The sequence below is a fragment of the Arvicola amphibius genome, chromosome 10 (genome assembly GCF_903992535.2).
Source record: "Arvicola amphibius chromosome 10, mArvAmp1.2, whole genome shotgun sequence".
NCBI lineage: Eukaryota > Metazoa > Chordata > Mammalia > Rodentia > Cricetidae > Arvicola > Arvicola amphibius.
This window is the reverse complement of record NC_052056.1, coordinates 73695273-73707483: the sequence shown is the minus strand read 5'-3', so window position 1 is coordinate 73707483 and position 12211 is coordinate 73695273. Positions and strand designations below refer to the sequence as shown.

General features: G+C 42.3%; 1 long non-coding RNA gene across 1 annotated transcript in view; it reads right to left on the bottom strand.

Moving 5' to 3' along the window:
• Positions 1 to 8095: 8095 nt before the first annotated feature.
• LOC119825326 overlaps positions 8096 to 12211 on the bottom strand; it is a 56288-nt gene continuing 52172 nt past the window's right edge. The window contains exons 4-5 of the long non-coding RNA XR_005287205.1: positions 10492 to 10559; positions 8096 to 8228 (exon numbers count right to left, since the gene is read on the bottom strand). This is a non-coding gene — a long non-coding RNA (uncharacterized LOC119825326). The remainder of the gene's footprint in view (positions 8229 to 10491; positions 10560 to 12211) is intronic.

Below are 12211 nucleotides of genomic sequence, written 5' to 3'. Positions count from 1 at the left end.
CGACGTCCAGACTAAAGGAGCTGCCAAGTTTCGGGGAGGTCACACTGCAGAAGCTGAGCGGATTTCCTGCGCGGGCCCCTCCACTTATCACCAGCTGTCACACATACATAACAGGAAGTCCCACACTTTCTCATCCTGTTACTACAAAGGCCAGCAGCAACTCCTCCTCTTCTTCTTTCTGTGGATTGTCACAGGGCTAGGAATCTCTTCGAGTGGATGTGTGGGACAGGAGAGAAAGGCAGATTCTTAGAATCTCCTGGGAGTACAGTTTAGTCCTCTCTTGCCTTGCACCCAAGGGCGGCAAGCCTCTGGGTCTGGTTATCACCTGATGCTTCCATAACCTAAGATGTCACTGAGAGAATGGGCAGGTGATCTTCTCTGTCTCCCACTGCCTGAGACCCTTCGAAACCTAACAATCTCCCTTCAGTCAGCACTGCACACCTTATGCGTCATCGTCCCAGTTTAGGGAGGTGACGTTGTCATGACAGTCATCAGTACCTCCCACACCAAACAAGCATCTCCTGATTTGAACATCCTCTATGAGAGAAAGAGGAGAAGTCGTTTCCATAATCCTCATCCCCAGGGTCTCACCTCTTACCTTAGGGTAGGTCAACACCCAATAGCCCTAGCAAGTCTCAATTTGGCCTGCTCTTACCCAGCACTGACCAACCATGTATTTAATAGTAGATCATGGAGTGTTTACATTATTTCAGCAGGTCTGCATTTCTTAGTAATAATTGTAATTTATTAAAATCTCACTATCCTAGGGTTTTATGTGACTTAATACATGTTAGTCTTTATCAAAATACAATGGCATTAGTTTTACAGATAAGAAAACTAAGGCTCTACTCAGAGGAGTGCCAGGGCCCATTCTACTTGCCTCCAAAACCTGTTCCCTCCAAGAGAACTGACTCCTACAACCTGATCTCTGACCTCCACAAGTGCACTATGGCAGCAGATATGTGCATCCCATAAATAAAAGAAGGGGTTTCTTATGTAAAACAAGAATATCAATATCAGTGTGTGAATCCTTTGCTTTAACCCTCAATAAATGGCAAAATTATGTGCATGCCCAAGAATTGTTTTGGAATAAATTTCCTTATAACTAAAATAAAAACGTTTCCTCCAACACAAGAGACAACAGAGGCTGAACTTCATGTTTTAGTTGACCTGAAGTCTGTTTCCCACAGAGAGACTCGCAGAGATTACCTCCCATTGATGTGGTGCTCCTGTGCACCTGATCAAAGTAGCTTCCATGTTGTCTTCTGTCCTGGGGCACAGTGCTTGGCACCCTCTGCAGGAGTTCCAGTTCTGCTGAGCTATCTTTGCTTTCTTTGGACCGCTGCTCCTGACATGAAGGTCTTTGATAATCCTCCAAAGCTTGTTTTTGACCTGGAACTCTCACACGGGTTAATGCTTTGGGCTTCCATGGCTTTAGCAACAAGAATCTCAGTGGAAGAAAGCACTGTGGAGCCTCACACTTGTCGCTGTTGCTACTGTTGACTTTAATTTTTTTCTTTAAGTATTTTCTGTTTAGACTTTCATGCATAACTACTGTATCATATAAGTAAAGCCTGCTGAGTCCATTTACTGATGCTTATATATGTGTGTGTGTGTTTAGGGCTGATGGTTTGGAATTGGATAACTTATCGAGGGCCTTGTTCCTAGAGAAGACTGATTCTTCCTTTCAGTAGCCATTAATTATTTTTTTAGCTCTTCATCTATGGGTAGAGTTGTAGAAGTGTGAATGAGAATGACCTCTATAGGCTCATATATTTGAATGCTCGGTCCTAGTTGGTGTAACTGATTAGGAAGGGTTTGGAGGTGTGGCCTTGCTGGAGGAAATATCACTGGAGAAGGGCTTTGGGGTTTCAAAAGGCCATGCCATTCCCAGTTAGCTCTCTCTCTCTCTCTCTCTCTCTCTCTCTCTCTCTCTCTCTCTCTGTCTCTCTCTCTGCCTCGTGCTTGTGGCTCAGTAAATAAGCTTTCAGATACTGCTCCAGTATCTGCCTGCTGCCATGCCCCCTACCATGAAGGTCATGAACTCAAAACCTGTGAAACTGATAAAACTATAAGACCCCACTTAACTGTTCTTTCCGTAAGTTGCCTTGGTCATGGTGTCATCACAGCAACAGAAAAGTAACTACGACATAAGTCTCAGGAGACTTCCTCCATTCGTACTGGCATGCTAACGGGTGCTGTCACTGTGCTGGTTTTGTTTAGGAAACCATATTGTTACGATTTCATGGGTACGGCTTCCCTATCATATTAGAAGACACTATCTCTCAGCAGATGCCCTGGTCCTCTGGCTCTTACAATATTTCTACCCTCCTCTTCCAGGATGTTCCCTGATTTGAGTTCCTGCATTTTGACCATTATACATTTCTGTGATGGTCCACATCTGCTGCAAAGAGAAGCCTATCTGATGAAGGGTGAGAGTTACACTTCCCTGTGGGTATAAGGCTAGGCCCTTTTAAATTAGGAAAGTGATAATAGTAAGTTCTCTTAGGGGCTATGGTGTCACCAAGCATGGACAGTTGACTGGGTTTATAGTAACCAGGCATGAATTCCGTCCTATTGATCAAGACTCAATTAGATAGCCATTGGTTACTCCTAAGATAGAAGCGCCATTTTTGCACCTTTGAAGACATCTTGCTATGCTGGTGATTGTTGTGGTGCAGGCTTTATAGCTGGGTCAGACTGGTTAATTTCTCCATTGGCAGGTTACATAGCACCTTTGAGTAGTAGGAAAGTCAGTCTTCAAGAAGGAGGCTTCCAGGTTAATTCTAGCTCTAGTCCTCCAAGCCCTAGGTCTGAAGTCTGTTTTGTCTTTAGTAATACAGTCTTACCTCCAAGTTCTGAGAGGCAACCAAGAGCAATGGCAACAGCCTATATCACGTTGGAAGTAACTTTGACCCTTTATAGTTAATATTTTTTACATTTTTTAAGACGCGTTCATTTTTGTTTTATGTGAATGGTTGTTTTGGCCTGCATATATGTCTCTGTACCACATGTATGCAGTGTCCAGGGAGGCATCATATCCCTGGAACAAGAGTTACAGGCCATTGTAAGCCTCCATGTGGGTACTGGGAAGTGAATCCAGGTCCTCTGCAAGAGCAATAAATGTTCTTTACCACTGAACCATCTCTCCAACATATAGCTTTTTAACATGAGATCTTACTCTGTACCCAAGCTGGCCTAGACTGGCCTTGAATTATTGCTTCTCCTGCCTCTGCCTTCCAAGTGACAAGATTGTAGAAGTGAGCCACCATAAATAAGATGGAATCCACACTTCATGGGGGAGCTCAATGATATCATAAGGATACATTTTTCCCATCTTACATTCAGTAATGTCACAAGTAACTTCCACCATATTAAACATTGTACCTTCTTCACATGTTCCCAGTTCCATAATCAAAGAAAATACTCAGAGAAATGTTTTTTTCTCCATCTCTCTTTTTACGGTAAAGAAAGTTATTTCCTAATATTTTTATTGGAATGCTCCTGGTTATGTTACCATCACAGACCAACAGTAGAAAATATAAATATATGAATGAATTGCCATAACTAGCTTAAACAAACTTTGATTCTTTCTTGCCACTAAGCTGTCTTTCCCAAGATCAAGAAAGATCCATCTGATATCCAAACAAAACCAAAGTCCTAGTAACACATAGGAATTGAGAGAGCTGTTGTTTACTTAACTTTCTGTACTTGCCAAGGGGAGCCCACGATTCTCACGTTCCCCAAAGGAACTGCTAGGAGACTTGGTTTATGTCTACTAGGCTGTATTAATTATTTTTGCATAACTCTGATCATAATACCTGACAGCAACAACTGCTGTAGAATATTTAACTACATAAAGATGTTTTGAATTTGCTTATGCTGCTGGACATTAACTGTGTGAAGATGTGTTACTTTGTTTCTGTACTTTTGTTAATGATATAAAGATGTGTTACATTTGGTTAGGCTGCATTTGTTTAATTATGTAAAGGTGTGTTGCATCTGTCTCACCTTGCCTGCCTAAGACACCTGATTGGTCTAACAAAAATTTGAATGGTCACAGAAAATAAGTAGGAGGAGAAATCTAGGCTAAGTGGAAAAAAAAGGAGGAGAGAAAGAGAGGGACATGTCCAGGGCCAGCCACCTGCCAGACATGGGGGCAGCAAGAAAGTAAGACATACAGAAAGAAAGAAAGTAAAAAAGCCCTGAGGCAAAATGTAGATAAAGAGAAACAGTTTAAACTAAGAACTAAGCTAAGGCCGAGTATTCAAAACTAATAATAAGTCTCTGTGTCATGATTCATGAGCTGGTTGGTGCCCCAAAAGAAAGCCTGGGACAAACAACTTAAGGACAAAAAGATTTAGTTTGAGCTATAGCTTCAAAAGATTTCAGTCTGTCATAGCTGAGATGGCATGGTGGATTCTGTGGTGGTGGAAACACTCGGCAATGGATCAGGAAGCAGTCAATGAGGACAGAACAAGGGGCTGAATTATAATCTTCTAAGGCTTCCCTATGACCTCTTTCTGATAAAGCAAAGGACACTGTCAACAAGACAAAACATCAGCCTACAGAATGAGAAAAGATCTTCACCAACTCCACATCAGACAGAGGATTAATCTCCAAATTATACAAAGAACTCAAGAAATTGGTCATCAAAAGAACAAATAATCCAATAAAAAAAGTGGAGTACAGACCTAAACAGAGAACTATCAACAAAGGAATCTACAATGGCTGAAAGACACTTAAGGAAATGCTCAATATCCTTAGCCCTCAGAGAAATGCAAATCAAAACAACTCTGAGATTCCATCTTATACCTGTAACAATGGCCAATATCAAAAACACTGATGATGACTTATGCTGAAGAGGAGATGGGGTAAAGGGAACACTTCTGCATTGCTGGTGGGAGTGAAAATTGTGCATATCAGTATGATGATTTCTCAGAAAATTAGGAAACAGCCTACCTCAAGACCCAGTAATACCATTTTTGGTACCTCTGACCTTTCTCTTAGGCTACCACAGTTTTTGGCTGCAGGTGTCCCTCACAAATGGCCAATATTGCTGGCTTTGCCAGCATCCTGCCATCTACAGTGCCCCTTTGGCTTGATACTCTCCGTTTCTTTCTTTCTTCTGTTCCCTGCCAGAGTCTAATTCTGCTGCATGGTTCCTGGCTACAGGCTTTCCTTAAGTTTGGGTACAAAGCAAGCTTCTGTGACACCAATTCATGCACTGTACGTAACTGCACAACCAGTACCATAACAAATGAATAGCAGGTTCTGCTGCCAGCTCAAGCAATGCACGAGCCCCGTTGAGCTGTAGCTGCAGCTGCTTCTGAGTCCTTGGGAAGCTGAGCCCAGGAAAGTGCTCTTCCAGGTGGGCCTGCTTCAGCAAGAAATGAGCTCTCTCTTCTGAAAGGCAAGTCTATGGAGTGGTTTTACAGTTTTACACCTCAGAGCCTTGCCAAATCCAAAAATGCCCTCAAGGCATATTTCCTGTTCTCCTAGGGCAAGTAGTTTGGCTTCTGTATTTAGTTTGCTTTTTATAGCTGTGATAAATAGTTTAATGAAAAGCATCTTAGGAAAGGGGTTTATTTGGCTTGCACATCTAGATCACAGTTCATCACTGAGGGAAGTCAGGGCAGGGACTCAAGGCAGGACCCTTGAGGCAAGAACGAAAAGCAGAGGCCATGGAGGAGTGTTGCTTACTCCCTTGCTCCCTATGTCTTGCCCAGCCTGCTTTCTTATATGACCCAGGACCACCTGCTGAAGAGGAATACCACCTACAGTGGTATAAACACTCCTGCATCAATTATTAATCAAGAAAATGCCCCACATACTCACCCATTGGCCCGTCTGAGGGAAAGAATTCTTCAAATGAGAGTCCCTCTTCCCAGACGACCCTTGTGTCAAAGTTGACAAAAATTAAATAGCACAGCTTTGTTTTGATTACACTAACAACTTTTAATGGGTAGGGCTTCTGTGCCCAGTGCTTTAAACACTCTGGTCAAATTGCACATTTTTTGGTGTCTTTCTGCTCTACTTTTTGCTCCCAATTCTCACTATAAAACTTGCTCAAAAGTGCCAGCAGTCATCATACGGCAAGTCAAACTGCTACGCTGTCTTGAAATTTTCTTCATCAAATTAATTGGCTCATGACTTTGGATTTGGAACTTACTCAAGTCTTCAGGACATAGTCCAAACGTAGCAAAGTCTATCTAAGAACGTTATATGAAGATAATCTGGCCCGATTTCCATTCGATTCTTATTTTAACCTGCAGCTTCCCGAGTGTGATTTTCACTATCCGTATGCGTTGGCGTTCTCGTCTCCTACCAAATCACCCTGTAGACATCCTTCCTACATTTCTCGTCTCCAAATCACCCTGTAGACACCCTTCCTACATTTCTCGTCTCCAAATCACCCTGTAGACACCCTTCCTACATTTCAGGGCTTCACCAACACACATCTTCAGACTTTTCCATCTTCCTTCTACAAACCAGTTCCAAGGGCCTAAGAAACACATGCTCAGTTTTAGCCAAAACGATAACGCTACTCCTGGTATCAACTTTCTGTATTAGTTATATCTGCATCATTCTAATCATAATATCTGATAGAAAAATGTTTAAGAAACAAAAGATTTATTTTGCTTCAGGATTTCCAGAACATTATAACAGGAATTGCATGGGATAGTGGGTCACTCTACAATATTAACATCATGTGGCATATGCTGTCCACATGATGGTGGATCAGAAAGCCAAGAGGGCATCGGAAACAAGGTTATAACCTTCAGTGGCCTGCCCTAAATGGCCTACTTATACCAATTAGGCTGTACCTCACAAAGTTCCATAGTCTCCCCAAATAACACCTGGCAGCTGAAAAATAGGCATTCAAAACATAGGATTATGGGGGTGAATTTTCAGATCCAACTATAACAATGATTCTAACTATATCCTCTGGTAAGGTTAAAGAGAATATACAACACGCAACCCAATCCTCTTCATGGCAACTTATATTTCATCATCTCTCTTTGCCCTCCAGAGGCAGACAGATCTCTATGAGTTCAAAACTACCCTGGGCTACAGAAGCTTTGTTTATTAAACACAATAATATACCACTACAATGGGCTGTAGAGGAAGCTACTCAGACTGGTTACCAGAACTACCTCCAAAATATTTATGTTTATACTCACAGATGAGTGGTTCTCTCAACCTTGGTCATAGAAGATTCTTTTTTCAGTGGATAGCAGTTCATGCAGAGACTTATAACCCACGAGAGTGTTAAGAATGACTGTTGTTGTCCCCAGACCTTAGTAGGCCCCAGACCTGAACACAACTAACCCCATTTTCAAAGTACTATTCAGGCCATTAAAACTTGAATGTAGACATCACCAGCAGCCAAAATGAAAACAAAGACCTAATCCATCAAAGCTTGTAATTCTGAAAAAGTCCCTAAATGTACTAACTTTGCTTTTTGATTTCTGTAGTTCAGCTTCTGGCTAATTGTTCTTCTTAACTGAAGTATCTCGACACAGGATATGTTTTCTGTGCTTAAAAGCTCACCCTAAGAAAGTCTCTGGGATATACTTGGATCCTGAACACTCAGTGTAGTCACAGGACAGCTGATAAAGACTTTCTATTGGTTTAAAGCCATGCCTGAGCAATCTTCACTGATGGATACCCCACACAATCTCCTTGAGATCCCCACAGACCAGATCTCAAGACACTGCGGATCTCAGATCAGCTGAAAGAAGGGAAGAGTGTGGTGGTCAAGGAGTTCCTAGGGTTTGTGAAACCTGAGATGTACCAGGTCTCCCAGAACTCTTTTTGATCAATTTGATCAATTTCTGCCTAATGCTTCAGAGGAGTCTGACACCTCCTCCCCAAAATGAAACAAATTAGAAAGTTGCCTGGTCTGTCACCTCTACAGGTAAGTCTGGTTAGTTTGGACACATAAAAGAGGTCAGATGTAGCCACTGGTTCAATGTCTGCTAACAGTGTGAGACATTGCTGGATCCCCCTGTCTGTTCAGCTCTATGATTGTATGGTAGCCACTGCTGCTTATTCTCCCTCTCCCTCTCCCCCTCCCCTCCCCCTCCCCCTCTGTGTTTCCATCAGTTTTGTTTCCCTTTATTGACGGGTGGCTTTCTTTGGAATGAGATCCTTCTGGCTTAAGACTAGTGCCCTCTTGTTTGGGATCTGGATTCTTTTGGCTCTGTCAAGTCATCCAGGGAAACCTAAAAAACAAAACAAAACAACAACAACAACAACAACGAACAACGAACAACTTCCATCTGTTCCACCCTGGAGCGTCACTCCCACTCATCGTCAGAGTCAATCAGGGTCTACCCCCGTCCCAGTCCCTCTGCGGAGTTGGAGAAGGCCAGACCTCTCATCCAGGGCCCTCTATCCTCTATGCAGAATACACACACGGAGGGAGAAGTAGCTCCCAACTCCAAAGAATAAGAGACAGGTTCTGGAGTTCTGAGATGTGGTTGGGTATTGCTGTTTCTGAGTAGGTCTAAATACACTTTTAATTCCAGCACTTGGGAGGCCGAGGCAGGCAGATCTCAGTGAGTTCAAGGCCAGCCTTGTCTACAAGAGCTAGTTCCAGGACAGCCAGAGAAACCCTGTCTCAATAAAACAAAATAATAATATGTTAAACTTAGATTTGAGATAGAAAGTTGATGGAAGTTGAATCTTTGAACTATATATAAAATCACCAACAATGAATCTTATTCATGCAAGTGGTCATAAATGTTTAATTACATTGGTTAACTAGTAAGGACATTTATGAAGAAATAAAGCTTTAATGTGAACTATATTCCATAATATTAATCAGTGTTACATTTCCAACATGTGAGATGATGGCATTACGCTCATGTCCTTCTCCTTGGAAGACATACGTTCTTATAAAGGGGAAGCACTATGACATCTGTCACTTGTTTCCCCGTGGTTCAGCAAATTATTTTATATAGATGTCAAAAGCAAAACATAAATGGAAACTCATTATACTTTTACTTGATATTTCAAACTTAAAATGTTTGGGGGGGGCTGTCTAAGGACCACAGGAAGCTTCTAGCATGGACAGTAACATCATTTGTGTAAAATTTGCCCCCCCAAGGTTGCAAAATGAACGTTGGTCCACAGCACAGTCAGTATTGAGATAGAGAAGGCTTAAGAGAATTCGAAGTGGGTCCTAGTGGTATGGAGATTGCTTTGTGGAAGACTGACATTTTTCTTGCAGGAATGTGGTCTGACTCTCAGAATGCCCCACAAGTTGTCCTGTGTGAGCCTGACACTGCCCTCATCTCTCCCAAATGTACTACTCACCACTCTTGCTTGTACTCCTCCCCTAGAATGATGTCACCTGCCATGTAGTCTTGATGAGAGCCAGGCAGATGCCAACATCATCCTCTTGACCCTCTTGTACTATGAACCAAAGAATTATTGTTTCTTCACAGTTTACCCAAAGTACTTTGGTACTTTGATCAGCAGCATAAAACTGGCCAAAACAGATGAAGGCTCCCAAAACTGCTCATACAGTGTCACTACGTGTATGCCACTGTCACTGCCATCCCCAATAAGTCAATCTTACCAAAAGGTCCAACTGAGTACAAAGTCCCCAGAAATGGTCACCTCTGGGTGCACCATCATCTGAAGGTAAGGAGGGAGTTGGAAGCTAGTGGTTGGGGACTTCCACCCAGTCTCATTGTGAAACAGACAGGTGGCCTTTCACCCTTAAAACATCAGTCAGGGGAAAGAGAGGTGAACAAGTCCATTGAACCTCAAGCTACAGAATGTGAACACAACTATAGATAAGAGATTAAAAAAATGAGGAAAATGTTAGATAAATAAGATCTGCCTTTTTATTTCTCCATGTCATATGCATTTGTGGGGTTATGATATATTTGAGAGACCCCAGAATTTGAATTAACTGAAGTTTTCTTATTACCTTGCTGATATAGTAAATGTGATTCGATCATTCCAATCTTTAAACATATGGAGAAATAGTTAACACATTCCAAATTCAGTTAAGGTCTTTTAGATATCGCCAGTTTGTGCCAACAGCACTGCTCAGCGCTGTGGATGTGCATTAAAGCAAATTAAGAATACTACTAGAACTGTACTCCCTGGTCAGTCTTGTTCATGAGCACAGTGATCTCTCCAGGTTCATAGTCGGCTCAGGGTGGCAAGATTTAACATTAAAACACTCAATGGACATTGTACAAAATTGTTCCTCTCATTGTAAGGAGGTGAAAGTGTATTTGTTATTCTAATTGGGATTAGAAAATTTAGCCATCATCTGTATAGAGGGATAACTGAGATTTTTGAGTGTTTGTATCTGAGGTAAGAATCTTATGTAGCATGGAACAGAGTTTGAAATCCATCTCTTTCTTTAGGGGTCTTCTGTGGAAACAGAAAAGCATGGACTATCAGGAAGGGTTCAAACTCTAGAGTCACATAAACATGAATTTGACTCCTAATGATTGCACGTACCAGCTTGTGGCCTTTGGACGATGTGCTCGAAGATTTTAATGCTTGGTTTTTCTGGTCTGTGTGACTTTCTGTTAAAGTAAATTATTTTAAGAAAGTTAAAAGTGATTTACATGACAATCAGCCAGTACCAAAAATGCTTTTCAGTGTATCTGGAGGGAATTTCTATCTCTGCTTCTCTTTGCATAGGATTTGGAAATTTCTTTATTTAACAGAGGTTGCTGCTCATTGAGTATTACTCTGCCAGGTGCCAAGTACATTCTATAACAACATCTCACTTAATAACCCACAGGGAGTTCACGACAGAAAGTCATTTCTGTGTCTAAATTGGTCAATGCAACCTCTTCATCTCGCTGCCACTTTTTCTTCATCTTTGGGATTTTTTTCCGGGTTAATGCCATGCCCAATGGGACACCAACAAAGGAAATTTTCAAGTTGTTTTTTTTCCGGAATTTAAACTTAATTGATATTTACAAAATGTCAAGGTTGTGCTTTTTGTAGTGCAGACATGAGACACAAGAGTGAGGTCAGTATTTCCCCCCAAAGCCCTCGCACAGTAAAGGAGGCCTCCAACCTCATAAGACCAACTGGAAAGAACCACTGCATGCGGAACGTGCAGACAGCCACAGGGGAACAAAGTTCAAAAAATCTGGGGACCCTTTTAGACCACAATCTTTAATGATTCACTTTTAACACTTCATACTGTTTTTTGATTTGGTTGTTTTCCAGAACAACAGCAACTCAGCCGGTGGGCAGCAGAGTTGCACCACAGTTTTCCCGAGTGCTACTGGCTTGACCTGCGAGGAGACCCTCATTGGAAGATATTCTGGGCGAAGCTGGGTCACAGCAGGAAACAGCGATCTTTGTGAGGGCCATTCTAATCCCGTGCATGTATTCAGAAACTCTCCCATATGTCAGTTGCTATGAGATGTAAAAAAGTATAATGGGTCAGAGAAGCACTTAGAAACAGAATACCTGAGTTTGCAACTCACTTTTATCACTTGTTAGTATACCCTTCAGCAGGAACCTGGAGGCAGGAGCTGATGCAGAAGACCATGGAGGGGGGCTGCTTACTGCTTGCTCCACTGACTTGCTCAGCCTGCTTTCTCATAGAACCCAGGACCACCAGTCTAGGGATGACACCACCACCCACAAACAGCTGGACACCTCTCCCAATCAACAACTAATTAAGAAAATGCTTTATAGGCTTTTTCCTACAGCCCAATTTATGGAGTCATTTCCTAAAGTGAGGTTCTCTCCCCTCAATGACTTTAGCTTGTGAAAGCTGAGGTAAAACTATCCAGTGCACTGCCTTTTACAAGGATGGAAAACAAATGTAGAAACTCACACCTGATAATGTATAGTCCCTGACACTCAGTCCTAACTGGGATGTTTACATCAAACTCCTTCCCTCACAGCGCAGGAAGCTGTGTGGAAGAGGGAGGCAGAAAAAGTGTAAGAGTCAGAAATGATGAACGAGTCTCAGGAAGCAGTGTCTTCCTGATGTGCATATGCACTCACAGAAACTGTGGCAGCATGGACAGGGCCTGCACAGACCTGAGCCTGATGGGTCCCAGCACGGAGAGGGGAAGTGGACACAAGCCCCCATCCCTAACCTAAAGTTATCTCCCAAAGGAAAAGTTAGTTTTCTCTAACGGGAGTCTCACTGGGTATGCAAACCCTATGTAAGCGCAGGCCTCAAGCCCAGCAGAAGATGGCAACG